Source organism: Apium graveolens, chromosome 10 (genome assembly GCF_009905375.1).
Source record: "Apium graveolens cultivar Ventura chromosome 10, ASM990537v1, whole genome shotgun sequence".
NCBI lineage: Eukaryota > Viridiplantae > Streptophyta > Magnoliopsida > Apiales > Apiaceae > Apium > Apium graveolens.
The window spans coordinates 77452637-77469437 of NC_133656.1; the positions used below are offsets into that span (position 1 = coordinate 77452637).

The following is a 16801-nucleotide window of genomic DNA, read 5'->3' on the forward strand; positions in this document are numbered from 1 at the left end:
AATTCTCATTCATGTCAAAAGCTTACAAATATCTGCAACATAATGTTAACAACATATCATTGACCGATACTTGTCAAGTACTTTAGATACTAATTGTTATGTTGCATAACCAATATACCACTGCACATATAAAACAATATGATTGTGCTTAGTGATAAAATAGTTATTAATATGACGACTCTACTTATTTATATAAAATTATAACTTCTGTTAGAGTGCCATACCATGTCCTTGACGATTGCTTGAGCAGTATACTAGTTCATACCAACCTAAAGTGAGATTGTGAAGAAGAGATTGCATAGTCCAATAGGTCTGCAGCTGCAAAGTCCATGAACTGTGGTGCACTGACTTCCTCTTTTGACTCACCAAACAGGAGGACACTTGTACACATCTTACTAGAGTTCAATTCCAAGTGTAATGTGCAACAGGTGCTTGATATGTCGTAATATTCTCAAGTCTCATCACTGGTGCTATATGTTAGATACTGCTTCCTGATAATAACCTAGCACAATATACAAAATTACAATGATAACATTCCCAGCTTGCAAACAGCCATATCCCTCAGATAAACCTTTGCTGTTATCTCCAAAGGTAACCATGGGGCCAGCTTTCTCAACCACATTTGATAGCAGGGCTCTATCTCCGGTCATATGTCTTGATGATCCACTGTCAAGAATCCACACTACCGGTTACACCTGTATACTGCCCTGCACTTCAAATGGATTAGACCTTCTTCGGAACCCAAACTTGGTTGGGCCCGGCATACTTGTAGAACTGTCCTTTATCAGGCAAAACAACATTTTTAATTTTAATTGTCTCAACTTTCTCAATGACTGAACATTTGACCTTGTAAACAGCCTTAACAAATTTCTGTTTAAGCTTAGGCACAAATGTCTCCTTTCTAGCCTTAGAAGGACTAGCAGTCTTAGACCTATCATGCTTCATGTTATTCACATGCTGACGAGGAGTAGTCTTATCATTAGACACATGCTTACCATTAAAATAAGCATACATCATATTAAAAGCACAAGACATACAATTAGCAACACCACATGCTTTATGAGAGTGATTAACAGCAGGTAATTTATGCATGGTAGACATGGCATTATTGTTATCCAACTCATGTGTGTCTGAGTTAGACTCAGTTGCTTTCACAACTTTGACTGGAACTTTCGACTCACTTGACTTGGAAACAATCTTCTCATTAGCATGATCTTCAGCACGTATTTCTTCATGAATAACAGAAGAGGTCGCATCAAATGGTTCAGCAATTGATGCTTTATAGAGGGGTTCATCAACACCCTTAAGCACATGTGGTACTTCCCTCCCTTTAGCACATACATGAGGAGGGGAGTTTATGCCTAATTCTCCAATAGCAGCATTGTAATCATAACCTATTCCAGATGTTTGATTAACAGCTTGCTTACTGTAGAACTCTTTAGCCTTCGAACAAGAATTGAAGTAGGCTCTAACCTTAGTCTCAAGACCGGTGATCTTGTCTTTGAGAATAGTTTCGAGTTTTCTATAACAGTCAACTCTATTCTCTAGAAAAGATACATGTTCTTTTAATTTGTCTTGATTAATGTGCACAAGTCTTAATTCATTGACCTCTTTCTCAAGGTCTGTGATCTGTAAACTTAACAGTTCATTATCACGACGTGCACAATCTAAGTTACCTCTTAGATGATAAACCATTTCAGCATCAGAAAGTTTTACCTCTATTCTTGACGATGAAGCTTTTCCATCAATAGCCATAAGAGCAAGATTTCCTTCATCTTCATCTTCACTGTCAGTATCATCCCAGCTTCTTCCCTTTGCCAGATAAGCCCTTTCAGAGTTCTTTCTTACTTGCTTTGGCTTTCTACATTCTGTGGCAAAGTGTCCCAACTCATTGCAGTTATAGCATCTAATGGTGCTCCGATCAACCATCCCTGTTTTGTATCCACCACTGCTGGTGTTAGAGGATGAAGATCCACCTTTCTGGAATTTATTGTAGTTGGACTTGTACTTAAGCTTGGGATTCCTCTTGAATCTGACATGGGAGAATCTCTTGACAATTTGGGCCATTGACTCGTCTTCCAATTGCTCCAGCTCTTCCAAGGAATAAAAATCATCACTTAATTGATTTGTAGTAGGAGGATCATATTCTGCTACTAACTCATTTTCCTCACCCTTGGAAAACTGTACCATTCTTTCTAACTGTTGAGATTGTTGTTGTTGTTGACCTTCAGCTACAAGTGCAGTAGATGTGCTGACCATTCTATCCTTCCCGTAGACTTCCTTCTGTTGAATCTGCTCCAACTCATAGGTTTTTAACACTCCATAGAGCCTGTCCAAAGAAATCTCACTCAGATCTCTAGCTTCTCTAATGGCAGTGATTCTATGTTCAAGATGAGCTGGCAGTGTTAAAAGGAACTTTTTGTTGACCTCCCTGATTGAATAATACTTTCCATTGATGTTCAGGTTGTTGATCAACGCATTGTACCTCTCAAACACTTCAGTAATTCCTTCTCCTGGATTTGATTTGAAATGTTCATATTCAGAGGTTAGGATTTCCAACTTGTTCTCCCTAACTTCCTCTGTGCCTTCATTAATCACCTCAATAGTTTCCCACATGTGTTTGGAATTTTTACAGTTCATCACATGTCTGTTCATCAAGGGATCAAGGGAATCAATTAATATTAATTGAAGGCTGGCATCCAAGGAGGCTTCTTCCTTCTCAGCAGGAGTAAAATCTTCAGGCTCTTTTGGATAGGTTCTAGCTTCAGTAGTCACCACACCATCTATTATTACCTCCGGTTCAATAACCATCGGAGTTTTTATACCCTTCTTTAACAAGTTTGAATATTTGGGATTTGCAACTTGTAAGAATAATAGCATCTTCTTCTTCCACATGATATAATTCTCTTTATCAAATTGTGGAATTTTAACGGTTCCAACTTTATGTGAAGTCATTATGAATTTTTGAATAAATAAAAATTCAAGGAGTTGAAAAATCACAAAAGTCTAGGATCTTGATTTGTTCGTTAATCAGAAGGCTCTGATGCCAATTGTTAGGTCCCAATGTGTTTGTAGAAGGGGGGGGGGGTTGAATACAAACAGTACCGAATAATCGAATTAAATGCGGAATAAAAAATGTGAAACAAAATTCAAGTTAAATAAAAATATTATTAAACTTGAAAGGTGTTACAACAACTGTATCGATTACAAGGAATTAATCTCAAATTAATTATCACAAATTTAGAATAAATTCGACATGAACTTTTTCTATTTTTGCAATAATTAGAATCAAATGCTAAACGCGATTTGAGATTAAGTTCTAGGGATTTTGATCCGCTAGATTGTTACACAAGAACAAGAGAATGATTTCTAGTTGATTGGATTTAACTTTACAAACTAGAAATTTAATCTTGAAGTAAGCAGATGAAAAATGAAATATTTGCTGCGGCTGCTGTGTTCTTGTTTTTGACTTGTATATTGGATGGATGAACTTCTGCTGCTTCTTTTTCTTTTTAAGTAAACAGCCGAATGCAAATGAACTGCAATGACAATCCTGTAAGCTTGCATGACAATCGGTGAGACTATCCTTTTGAATTAGCAAGACAATCATTTGAACCAACATGACTTTCGGCAGGACAATCTATTTGAACTGGCATGACTTTCGGTATGACAATTGATTGTCATACCGATTGTCACATAAGTACAATTCAGATTGTCTTGCAAAGATTAATAACAGATTTTTAATCTAATAAAAATTCTAACAAGACAATTAAATGAATTAGCATGACTTTCGGTATGACTATTGATTGTCATACCGATTGTCATACTAATACAATCAGTTTGCCTTGTTTCAATTTAAATAGATTTTAAACCAATTAAAAACTTGAAAATCCTTAATATTAATTCTGAATTAATTAATCAATTAATTTAATTAATCAATAAATTAATCTTTGCAGATATAATTTATTTTCTTAATTAAATTATATGACTTAATTAATTAATAGAGAATTAATACTAACCTTGAGCAGCATCCAATCTTCTGATAATCTTCTGAAAATCACTGAGACTTATGAATCAATTCCGTCACTTCAATGTTGACACTCGATGTACTGTCTGGTTCATGAGTGACTAACTTCCATGACGTTTCTTCATGTCTTGACTTTGATACTCTGATTTTCTTCAGATTGAATCCTTGTAATTAATGATACTCTGACGAGATCTCTGTCACTTGATTAAATCCACGATCTTGATTTATATCACTGAGGCATGATCAACTTCTTGAACTTCTTCCAGTGAATTAACTCCTCAAGTCTGTAGATGAACCTTGTCTCTGAATCCTTTGACAGATATTACTTTGCGAGATCTCTCTGACGGTAGATCTACTATTTACTTATTACATTCTTATTTGAGTTGAGTTGAATCCTCGAATATACAAATAGGCTATGACATATGACTTACAAAGCTTATTGTGAAAAGAATGTTAAAAGGTACAATCAACTCAAGAATAAGCTGAAGTCAGTTGGAGTTCAACCAGTCAGACCTGCAAGCTTCACTTCAGAAAAGGATCGTGTCTTTGACAAGGAATTGCTTCAAGATTTAGAAGAAGGTGAAGTCAGAAGAGAAGACAACTGAAGTCAATTAGCTTAAAACTCAATGTAATATGATTAGAGCTTTATGAATCAAGATAGTCTAATGTAGTTATATGTTCAGGCTAGAGGAACATCTATCTTGTATTCACTTGTAAATTTCATTTGAAATCTGGAAAATGTTAAATATAATCCAGAACTTTTCTGCTATTTACTTTACATTACTGTTTATATCTTTTTCTTATTTGTTAGTTGAGTTATCCTCTAGGTATTTGTTGTTATTGTCTAACAAGCAAATAGGGGGAGATTGAAAGGCATATGTCATAGCCTACTCGTTTATTCGAGTATTTAACTCAACTCAAATAAGAATGTAATAAGTAAATAGTGGATCAATCGTCAGTGAGATCTCATAATGTAACATCTGTCAAAGAATAAAGAAACATTGTTCTTCTGCAGACTTGAAGATTCACTGGAAGAAGTTCAAGAATTTGATCATGCCTCAGTGATATAAATCAAGATCGTGGATTTAATCAAGTGACAGAGATCTCGTCAAGGTATCATTTATTACAAGGATTCAATCAGAACAACAAAGTCAAGACATGAAGAAACGTCACGAAAGTTAGTCACTCATGAACCAGACAGTACATCGAGTGTCAGCATTGAAGTGGCGGAATTGATTCATAAGTCTCAGTGACTTTCAGAAGATTGTCAGAAGAATGGATGCTGCTCAGAGTTAGTATTAATTCTCTATTAATTAATTAAGTCATATAATTTTAATTATGAAAATAATTTATATCTGCAAAGATTAATTTATTTGATTAATTAAATTAATTGATTAATTAATTCTGAATTAATATTAAGGTTTTTCAGAATTTTAATTGGTTAAAATCTGTTTTAATTCTAAAAAGACAACTGATTGTACTAGTATGACAATCGGTATGACAATTGATAGTCATACCGAATGTCATGCTAATTCAGTTGATTGTCTTGATAGAATTATTATTTAGATTAAAATCACTTATTAATTCAGTAAAACAATTTCATTTGAACTAATATGACAATCGGTATGACAATCAATAGTCATACCGAAAGTCTTGCTAGTTCATTTTAATTGTCTTGCTAGCTCTAAAAGATTGTCACACCGAAAGTATTATTGGACAAAGGATTGTCATACCAGTTCATTGATCTCGGCTGTGTTGATTAAAAAGAAGCATCCAATTAACTAACATACATACAGAGAGCAATCAAACAGAAGAAAAGAACAAAAAGAGAACAAGCAGCCAAATATTTCATCTTATCTGCTAATTCAAGATTACAATTTCTAGCTTGTAAAGTTAAATCCAATCAACTAGAAATCACTCTCTTGTTCTTGTGTATCAATCTAGCGGATTAAAATCCCTAGAACTTAATCTCAAATCGCATTTAGCATTTGATCTTTTAATTACAAAAATAGAAAAAGTTCATGTCGAATTTATTCTAGATTTGTAATAATTGATTTGAGATTAATCCCTTGTAACCGATACCGTAGTTGTAACACCTTTCAAGTTTAATAAAAGTTTTATTTAACTTGAATTTTGTTTCACAATTTTATTCCGCATTTTATTCGACTAAACGGTATTGTTTGCATTCAACCCCCCCTTCTACAAACAAATTGGGACCTAACACCCTATATGTCTATAGAATTTGACAACATAACGGTTTAAGAACAAGTTATCTATCTTGATTACATAGGGCAAGTAAAATGGTTAGAGTTACCTACGAATCATGTATACACATACAAGAACCTATGCTAGCATGGCATGTTCTAAACCTCTATATTCACAGTCGCTTCAATAGAGATTAACACGCTATCTTATATGTTAGCTACGCACATAAGACGAATAAGCACAACCATACTAGGATATCATACAATCACCACACACCAAGATATCGAAACAATTAACTATTGAAATCCATCCGCTAGAATCCCATGACAACGATTAGCCCATAATCGAACTCATCGTCACCATGGGTTCCAATGAAAGCATGGTATAAACAAGGTCTTAATAAACTAAATAATAATCAAAGTACGAATAAACGAGATCTAGGTTCAACAAGAACGAAAACGAGCATCCAAAGTTACAACTAATTCAAAGAATCACAAGTTGAAAACAAGATCTTCTTTTTCGGAGTTGTTCTGTGCTTCTAGATCTTCTCCTTGGTATCCCAATCTTCCCGGATGATGAAAACCCTTTTTTTAAGTATATATACGCCCCTAGTGGACCTGGACCCTTAAAAATCGTCAAATTCTACTCAAAAAAGGTTTTTTCAGCGAAATCAGCGACCAGCCGCGCCCTGAGCGGCCGCTCAGCTCTCCTGAGCGGCCGCTCAGCTACTAACTGGGAAAAATATTCTGATGAATCTTGTTTTGGCCATAACTTGAGTTCTACTCGTCAGAATTAGGCGATTCAACTGCCCACGCGAAGCTATTGAGATTCTCTAAAACTTGACAATGGCCTTGGCTTCCAATTCTGATCACTTTTCATCATATTTCCTTTAAAAGCTCTTTTCTTCATTTAACTGATACCTGAAATGCATTAACACAAAAACACATCAAAATACCAACAACTTGAGTCCAAAACACCAATTTAAGCTTATAATAAAGCATTCCAAGTGGATATAAAATCCACTTATCATACCCCCAAACTTGAATCGATGCTTGTCCTCAAGCATAAACAGACTCAAAACTACAAAATAAACCTAATGCATGAATGCAACTACGTGAATGCACTAAATAACAATGCAATCAATCCCCTCAGAATAACCATAACCAAATGAATAAACCAATGCCTCTAAAAATGCAATGACTTTAAACAGAGTTCAAATAAATCCCACAAACCAACTCGCAAACCAGAAACGTGCGTGTGTGTATGCTTAACAGATATACTCTCAATACTAGATCAATAACCATAACTTATCTATCATCAAAACAATCAAAAGTTTATAAACAGAATAGACAATAAACGCATTATGACTCACAACACCTCCTTTCTACTAGAGTTATACAAGGATTCACACTATTATTGAACACATAACAAAGATGCTTATTTGATCGTGCAATGAATGAGGTCCCAAAAGACTTATACAATAATACCCATGTAGCGAGCGTTAGGTTAGCGGATCCCAGACTATAAAAGCCTTAGGTCACTAGGCACAAAGTCCCCTAGAACTTAATAACTCGAGTATTAAAGAGCTCACTCTTGATCAATTATGCATAAACACATACTTTTTTCTTTCTTTTTTTTCTTTTTTTTCTCTTTTCTTTTTCTTTTTTTTTAACAATTTCTGAATGAGTGCGTTTCGCTCCATCTCATTCAACCCTAGACTACTCATAAAAATATGAGCCGGCTACTAGCCATTTGACACCTAGCCTTACAACAACTAGCAATGAAATCCAAGTTTTTCTCCAGATAAAAAGAATCAGTATTTTTACGTCATTACGAGAATATCACAAATTCTAAATATAACCAAGTGATTAAATCTCAACAACAAACAAGTGTGATCATGATCTAGATCAAAAGCAACCCTATAAGACTTTGTGAAAATATTTATTTCTGGCATGCAAATTAATTCATTAAGACTTAAACATCCCTCTATTCCTCATCACCACACTCAAATCAACATCAACTTATCCAATATCATAGTTCATCTTAAGGGATCATGCTAAATATGCATGCAAATGCAACTATATTAAATTACATAAAAACAAACAAATATGTCCTAAATGAACAATCATACAAAAATATGAATGAACTACAACTAAACATGCAACATAAATCTATATGAATCTATATGGACACACACTACTAATCCTTACATTATCACCCCCAAACTTAAAATTTTCAATGTCCTCATTGAAGGTAATAATAAGGATTTCAGGCATACCTAGTCGTCGGAAAGATCACCCTCTTCGGGTGGAGGATCAGGTGGCCAATCAACCTCGCCACTAGTGTCTCAGAAAATAATACCGAAATCGTGTGTCAAATCTTCAGCAAAATGACGGTGAATGTCGTGCATGGCCTCCATACGCCTAATTACTCGCCTGTACTGCTCGTCACCAACACCAGTCCTATCAACTACCTGCTGCACATGAGAAGAACCCTCTATAGGCACTGGAGGATCCGTTCGGCTACCCTCTACATCATCAAAGATATATCCCAACCCCTTGTCAGGGGGTGCACCAAAGAATGAATAACTCAAGTGATTTGGTAGTGGGTTGAGCTCAAGTGTAGGAGCATCTTCAATAGATGACTCGAGACGATCCTGAGAAATTTTCAGCTCTGCTAACCCAAGAGAATCGAATGGCACATCCAACTTCCTCTTCCACAGAGGTGCATTCAAAACCTGAATTTGCTCTACTTTAAAGCACTCCTCTTTAGCTGTGGGTAATTTTATTTCCTTGAACACATTGAAAGTGACCTTCTGATTATGAACCTTCATCGTAAGCTCTCCTTTTTGCACATCGATCATAGTTCGGCCTGTAGCCAATAATGGTCTTTCCAAGATAATGGGAATCTTCTTATCTTCCTCGAAATCAAGAATTACAAAGTCAGCAGGGAAGAAGAGTTTATCCACTTTGACCAAGACATCCTCCACTATACCTCGTGGATAAGCGATGGAACGGTCAGCTAGTTGCAATGACATGTATGTTGGTTTCGGCTCAGGCAGACCAAGCTTCTTGAAGATAGATAAGGGCATCAGATTGATGCTAGCTCCTAAATCACATAAACACTTGTCGAATGACAAGTTTCCGATGGTGCAAGGAATAGTGAAGCTTCCAGGATCTTTAAGCTTCGGAGGCAACTTCTGTTGCAGCACAACACTGCATTCCTCCGTTAGAGCAATGGTCTCTAAGTCATCGAGCTTCACTTTCCGAGAGAGAATACCTTTCATAAACCTCGCATAGCTAGGCATCTGTTCAAGAGCTTCAGCGAAAGGTATGTTGATATGAAGTTTCTTGAACACCTCCAAAAACTTCTCAAACTGCTTATCCAGATTTTTCTTCTGCAGCCTCTTTGGAAAAGGAGGTGGAGGATAAATCTGTTTCTCCCCTGTATTACCCTCAGGAGGAGTGTGTTCCACAGTAGTCTTCCTTGGTTCCACCTCTACTTCCTTTTGCACATCTTCTTCAGCCACAACTGCATTTTCTGAATCTTGAGATTTTTCAGGCTCTTCGTCTTGCTGAATTTGGGGGCTTGCGACCTTTCCAGACCTTAAGGTGATGGCGTTCACATGTTCTTCAACTTCCCTCTTTCCTGGATTGGCTTCTGTATCACTAGGAAGCGTTCTTGGTGGTCGATTCAATAAGGCATTAGCAATTTGCCCTATTTGGTTCTCCAGAGTCTTGATAGAAACAGCTTGGCTTTGGCATATAAGAGCCTGGTTTTTGCACATAAGCCTCAACTCCTCTAATTCAGATTTTTCATTCGAAGATAGACCTGCATCATGAGTTTGTTGTTGAAGTTGGAGTTGTTGTCTTGGTGTAAATTGTTGCTGAAAACCAGGAGGGTTGAATAGCTTATTTCCAAACTGCTGGAACGGCTGTTGCATCGCATTCTGATTGTTGCTCCAGCTGAAGTTAGGATGATTCCAGTTGTCAGGATGATAAGTGTCTGGACTGGTTGCTGCGATCTCTGAAAGTTGCTCACAAACTGAGCTGAGTCGCTAGATATAGCGCATTATTCTGTCGCATGCGGACCTGCACACAGCTCACAAACACTAATTATCTGCTTAACACCATAGTTAGCCATAGAATCGATCTTCATAGACAACGCCTTTAGTTGAGCAGTGATAGTCGTAGCTGTATCCACTTCAAGAACTCCTGCTACCTTGCCCTGTGGATATCTCTGGGTTGGATACTGATATCCATTAGCAGCCATCAGTTCAATTAGATCATAAGCTTCCTTATAGCTCTTTGCCCATAATGCTCCGCCTGATGCTGCATCGAGCATGGGTCTGGACTGTGCTCCCAACCCATTGTAAAAACAAGTGATGATCATCCAATCAGGAATTCCATGATGAGGACACTTCCTAAGCATCTCCTTGTAGCGCTCCCAAGCTTCACTTAGCGATTCTCCCGTTTGCTGCGCAAATTGAGTAATAGCATTCCTGAGTGCAGCTGTCTTCGCCATAGGGAAGAATTTAGTAAGAAACTTCTGAGCAAGATCTTCCCAAGTAGTAATCGAACCAGCTGGTAGAGAGTGTAACCAGCTCTTAGCCTTGTCCTTCAGAGAGAATGGGAATAGTCTCAGCTTCACAGCATCTTCAGAAACACCGTTGAACTTGAAGGTGTCGCATATTTCAATGAAATCCCTAATGTGTGTATTGGGATCTTCCGTTGGAGAACCCCCAAACTGGACTGAAGTCTGTACCCATTGAATTATGCCAGGCTTGATCTCAAAGGTATTAGCTGTGATAGCTGGCCGGACAATGCTAGATTGAATGTCATTGATCTTGGGTTGAGAAATATCCATCAAGGCTTTCGTTTGTGCTGCTGGATCTCCCATTGTAATGACCTGAAACACAAACAAATAAACTGTGAAAGTAAAAGAATCCGAGTCAGTGAACTTTAACGACCACTGATGACAAGCACATAAACTAAAAATTAACACCGAGTCCCCGGCAGCGGCGCCAAAAACTTATTAGGGCGAAAACACGCGCTAATATTCACGTAAGTATACGCGTTCGCAAGTAGTATAAGATATAAATCAGATTCGTTCCCACAGAGACTGGTTTAGGTTAAGTTCAATTTATGCACCTATGCAATAATGTATGGTTATCGCTCAATGCTAAGACAAATAACAAATTGGGTTTTTATTAAACTAAGAGATTATACTAAATAACATTAACTACGAGAATTGAGGTTAAATTACTATATATGACAAACATGGGATTCTAACTTCATTATATACTTCATTCAATAGCCTTCTCGTTCTTAACCTTAGCATGTGATGGTGAGGACACTAATCAGATAACACGAAACTGATAAACGCCAACTTTCATTGCACGAGTACCATTCTACCAGACATCCACAAAAGAGATAGAAGCTGAATAGGCAGCAATTATATTGAGACCCTATATGTCTATAGAATTTGACAACATAACGGTTTAAGAACAAGTTATCTATCTTGATTACATAGGGCAAGTAAAATGGTTAGAGTTACCTACGAATCATGTATACACATACAAGAACCTATGCTAGCATGGCATGTTCTAAACCTCTATATTCATTGTCGCTTCAATAGAGATTAACACGCTATCTTATATGTTAGCTACGCATATAAGACGAATAAGCACAACCATACTAGGATATCATACAATCACCACACACCAAGATATCGAAACAATTAACTATTGAAATCCATAAGTAAATCCGCTAGAATCCCATGACAACGATTAGCCCATAATCGAACTCATCGTCACCATGGGTTCCAATGAAAGCATGGTATAAACAAGGTCCTAATAAACTAAATAATAATCAAAGTACGAATAAACGAGATCTAGGTTCAACAAGAACGAAAACGAGCATCCAAAGTTACAACTAATTCAAAGAATCACAAGTTGAAAACAAGATCTTCTTTTTCGGAGTTGTTTTGTGCTTCTAGATCTTCTCCTTGGTATCCCAATCTTCCCGGATGATGAAAACCCTTTTTTTAAGTATATATACGCCCCTAGTGGACCTGGACCCTTAAAAATCGTCAAATTCTACTCAAAAAAGGCTTTTTCAGCGAAATCAGCGACCAGCCGCAGCCGCGCCCTGAGCGGCCGCTCAGCTCTCCTGAGCGGGCGCTCAGCTACTGACTGGGAAAAATATTCTGATGAATCTTGTTTTGGCCATAACTTGAGTTATACTCGTCAGAATTAGGCGATTCAACTGCCCACGCGAAGCTATTGAGATTCTCTACAACTTGACAATGGCCTTGGCTTCCAATTCTGATCACTTTTCATCATATTTCCTTTAAAAGCTCTTTTCTTCATTTAACTAATACCTGAAATGCATTAACACAAAAACACATCAAAATACCAACAACTTGAGTCCAAAACACCAATTTAAGCTTGTAATAAAGCATTCCAAGTGGATATAAAATCCACTTATCATAAAGCAAAACAGACTCAACCTTTGAAGACTGATGCAAGTGGTTTTGAAGCAAGAGTAGTTACTGGAAAGGAAGCAAGAGATAAAACTGGATTGGGAAGTGCTCATGAAAGAAGAATACAGAACACTACCAATGATCCAACTTCCTTGAGTGAACCAGGTATTGGAGCAACTCCCGAGAGATTGAATCAACTGGAATCTGTACAAATGGTTTACCATACCTACTTGAAAGAACACATCTTGTTGTACTTCATGACAGATGGTAGGGTTTATCATATAAGGCAAAATGCCATTCCATTGAAGTATTTTGAAGAACTGGAGCATGTACTATTCTTACTTCAAGTGAATGATAAATTAACAGAAAGTGCTACAAACTATTTGAAGGATCAGATTCGGAGACAGAAAAGGCTTTATTCTGTTAAGTCTGACAACACATATCTTCCAAAGTACATAGATCACAAGGGTGATATAGTTGAAATGAAGCCCAACACTGCTAAGATTATAACTACCTTTCTGGGTTACAGGGTTGTGGAATTCAATCTTGAGTCTGATAAAGCATATTTGATCAGACTGGATCAGGATATAAGAAAAGCTAAGATTAATGATCTCAGGGCTGCAATCTTTCAAATTGGTGAAGATACTGTAGAGCTTAAAGAGGCTAAATGGAGGATGATTGATTAACTTAGATATGCTGAGAAATGTTTATTGAAGAACTATCTCAGAACAACTCCTGACATCAAAGAGATCAGAAGATGAAGCCAAGTCAAGATCTACAACTGCTTAGATTCTGATATTTATACAGACTGAAGTTATTATCAGAAGTTAAAGATTGGTAAAGCTTTAATGACTGTAAGTTGTAGTTATCTAGTCTAATTCTCATGCAATTGTACTTAATGTTTTTGACATCATCAAATATCTGTTAAACTTATATAGTATGCTAATTTACAAGTTGGGGGAGATTGTTAGATATATTTGATAATGTCATGGTTAATATGATTTATGTTTAGTTTTCAGATCTTACTTAAACAGGATAAATCAGTGTTTACTGGAAGTCAGGACTTAAGGATATCAGTACTTATAATTATCAGGAGATAATCATCAGAAGATGGATATCAGGACATAAGTACTGAAGGACGTTCAGATAAGGACAGCAGCTGATTAAAGGAAAGAAGATCGAGACAAACATAAGAAGAGATATGCATGAAGAAGGAATTATATGAAGAATAGAATACTTGGAAGAAAAGATATCTGATTGATATATTTTAGGAAGCAGAATTATATTTCATATCAATTAGCGATTATCTTGTAACTTTGTAGTATATAAACACAGACATAGGGTTTACACTAAAAGTGTTATCATATTCGAGAAGATTATTCATTGTAACCCTAGCAGCTCTTGTGATATTTGTTCATCACTGAGAGGTAACAGTTCCATACTGTAACAGAGTTTATTATTTCAATAAAGTTTGTTTTCTGTTACTTGAGTTATTAAAGTTCGATTTGATTGTACTTTACACTGTATTCACCCCCTCTACAGTGTGTGTGTGACCTAACATAGCTTAATGCACACACTTACACTCCATATGAATGATGATAATTACTGTGGTGATCATTGTTGTTTTAGATGAAAAGTTTAAGTGTCAGTTGCATAAGTTCTGAGGACAAGTTCTGATGTAAGTTCTGATGATTAAGTTCTGAAGAAACCATATCAGTATTTGTGTGAAGAATTACAGAAATTAACATTCACTTTTTGAGTTAAAGAAGCCATATTCTGATGACTTTTAAATTCTGATAATAATCAAGTTCTGATGCTTACGTGGTAGTATTTATTTACTTGATATTTTTTTGGTCATTACTTAAACGGTTATATTTTTTAGAATATTGGATTATGTGAGATAAAGCAGTAATAATTATTTGTTTAGTGGGAACAGTTTTTTTTCAAAAACTGAATGTGCAAAGTTATAATTACTTATTTACTGTGCCCATTAACTTTTGTCTTAACTGCTATATGGCTGACAAGTGTAAGATCTGTTCCACTTCTCAATAACTGTTGTCACGTGGGTTGTCTAAGTAAAAGAGATAAAAGATTTTTAAATATTTTATTCATATTTCTATACTATTCACTCTATCTCTCTCTCTCTTTCTTATTCTCTCACATTTTCTGACGGTTTTCTATACAGACATTTCATCAAGCACCTTTCAGGAACTCTAACTTCTCACTTATTTCTGATGGCGCCCAAGGATTTAATTGTTGATGGAGCCAAGTTTGTACCAAATAACTATGCTGCAATTTTGAATGAGGCTGAAGCTCCATCAGATCTGCACTTTGTGCAAGATTTCTTAGCTAATAGTGAGATTGGGTACGCTTTGACCCAACCTAAATCTATTTCAAGCAAACAAGTGTTGACATTTTGGAGAATTGGGCTCTTTGATGATGGTGGTGTTGCTGGTTCACCAAGCATAGTTTTCACATCAGGAGATGTCGAGCATGTGGTTACTAAATCGGCTGTTCATAAAGCTCTCTATTTACCTGAAGACTGTACATTCTCAATAGTTGAGGATCTGGTTTTACAGCAGCTTATGGCAAGTCTGGGATATGAGCAAAGCTTGGGAAAGCTAGGTCAACTGAAGCGATCTTATATCAGAAAGGAATGGAGCTTTTTCTTTGATTGTATCACCAAGGCATTTGCTAATAAATGCTCTGTTAGATATATTTGATAATGTCATGTCTAATATGATTTATGTTTAGTTTTCAGATCTTACTAAAACAGGACAAATCAGTACTTAACTAAAATCAACACTTATACTGAAATCAGAACTTAAGTTATCAGTACTTAAGGTTCAGGAGATATTTATCAGGAGATAATATCAGGACTTAAAGGAAACTTTCAGATAAGGAAGGCGGTTGATTGAAAGGAAAGAAGATCAAGACAAACGCAAGAAGAGATATGCATGAAGAAGGAATTCTATGAAGAATAGAATACTTGGAAGAAAAGATAACTGATTGATATATTTTAGGAAGCCGAATTATATTCCATATCAGTTAGGGATTATCTTGTAACTGTGTAGTATATAAACACAGACATAGGGTTTACACTATAAGTGTTATCATTATCGAGAATATTATTTATTGTAACCCTAGCAGCTCTCGTGATATTTTGTTCATCACTGAGAGAGAACAGTTCCATATTGTAACAGAGTTTATTATATTGGATAATGTCTGTATTCTGTTACTTGAATTCTTTAATTCGATTTGATTGTGATAAACATTATATTCAACCCCCTTCTACAGTGTGTGTGACCTAACAAGTGGTATCGGAGCCTATCGGTTAACACACAAACAGTTTAAGATCCAAAAACAATCATGTCTGAAGCAGAAACTCCAACCAAGCCCACCAAAACTGAAGAACCTCCAAAGACACAAATCCATAGTCAATATGAGGCTATTAGAGTTCCCATACCGAAACCATCTGAATATCCCATATGGAAGGTGAGGATGACTATGTTTCTGGAAGCTACAGATCCAGAATATCTTGACAGAATCAATGAAGCAGCAAAGTTTGTACCAAAGGAGAAAAGTGATTACACTGTTGAAGATATCGCATCAATTGCTAAGGATGCTAAGGTACGACACTTGCTGCATAGTGCCATTGATAATGTAATGTCAAATAGGGTAATTAACTGCAAGACTGCAAAGGAGATATGGGATGCCTTGGAGACAAGGTGCCAGAGAACTGATTCGATTAAGAAGAATAGGAAGACAATACTCACTCAAGAGTATGAACACTTTGACTCAAAGCCTAATGAGTCATTGACTGATTTATATGACAGATTTGTCAAACTCTTGAATGATTTGTCATTAGTTGATAAGGAGTATGATCTTGAAGATTCAAACCTTAAATTCCTGTTAGCTCTTCCTGAAAGTTGGGATTTGAAGGCAACAATTATAAGAGACAACTATAATCTTGATGAAACAACTCTTGATGAAATTTATGGGATGCTCAAGACTCATGAACTTGAGAGGGAATAAAGAAGCAAGAGGAAAGGAGGAAAGTCAAGGACAGTTGCTCTTAAGGCTGAA

General features: G+C 36.3%; 1 non-coding gene across 1 annotated transcript; it reads left to right on the plus strand.

The window, feature by feature from the left end:
* The first annotated feature begins 10634 nt into the window (after positions 1-10634).
* On the plus strand, positions 10635-10741 carry LOC141694954 (small nucleolar RNA R71). The gene has a single exon (XR_012564232.1). It is a non-coding gene; the product is annotated as a small nucleolar RNA R71 (small nucleolar RNA).
* Positions 10742-16801: the final 6060 nt, after the last annotated feature.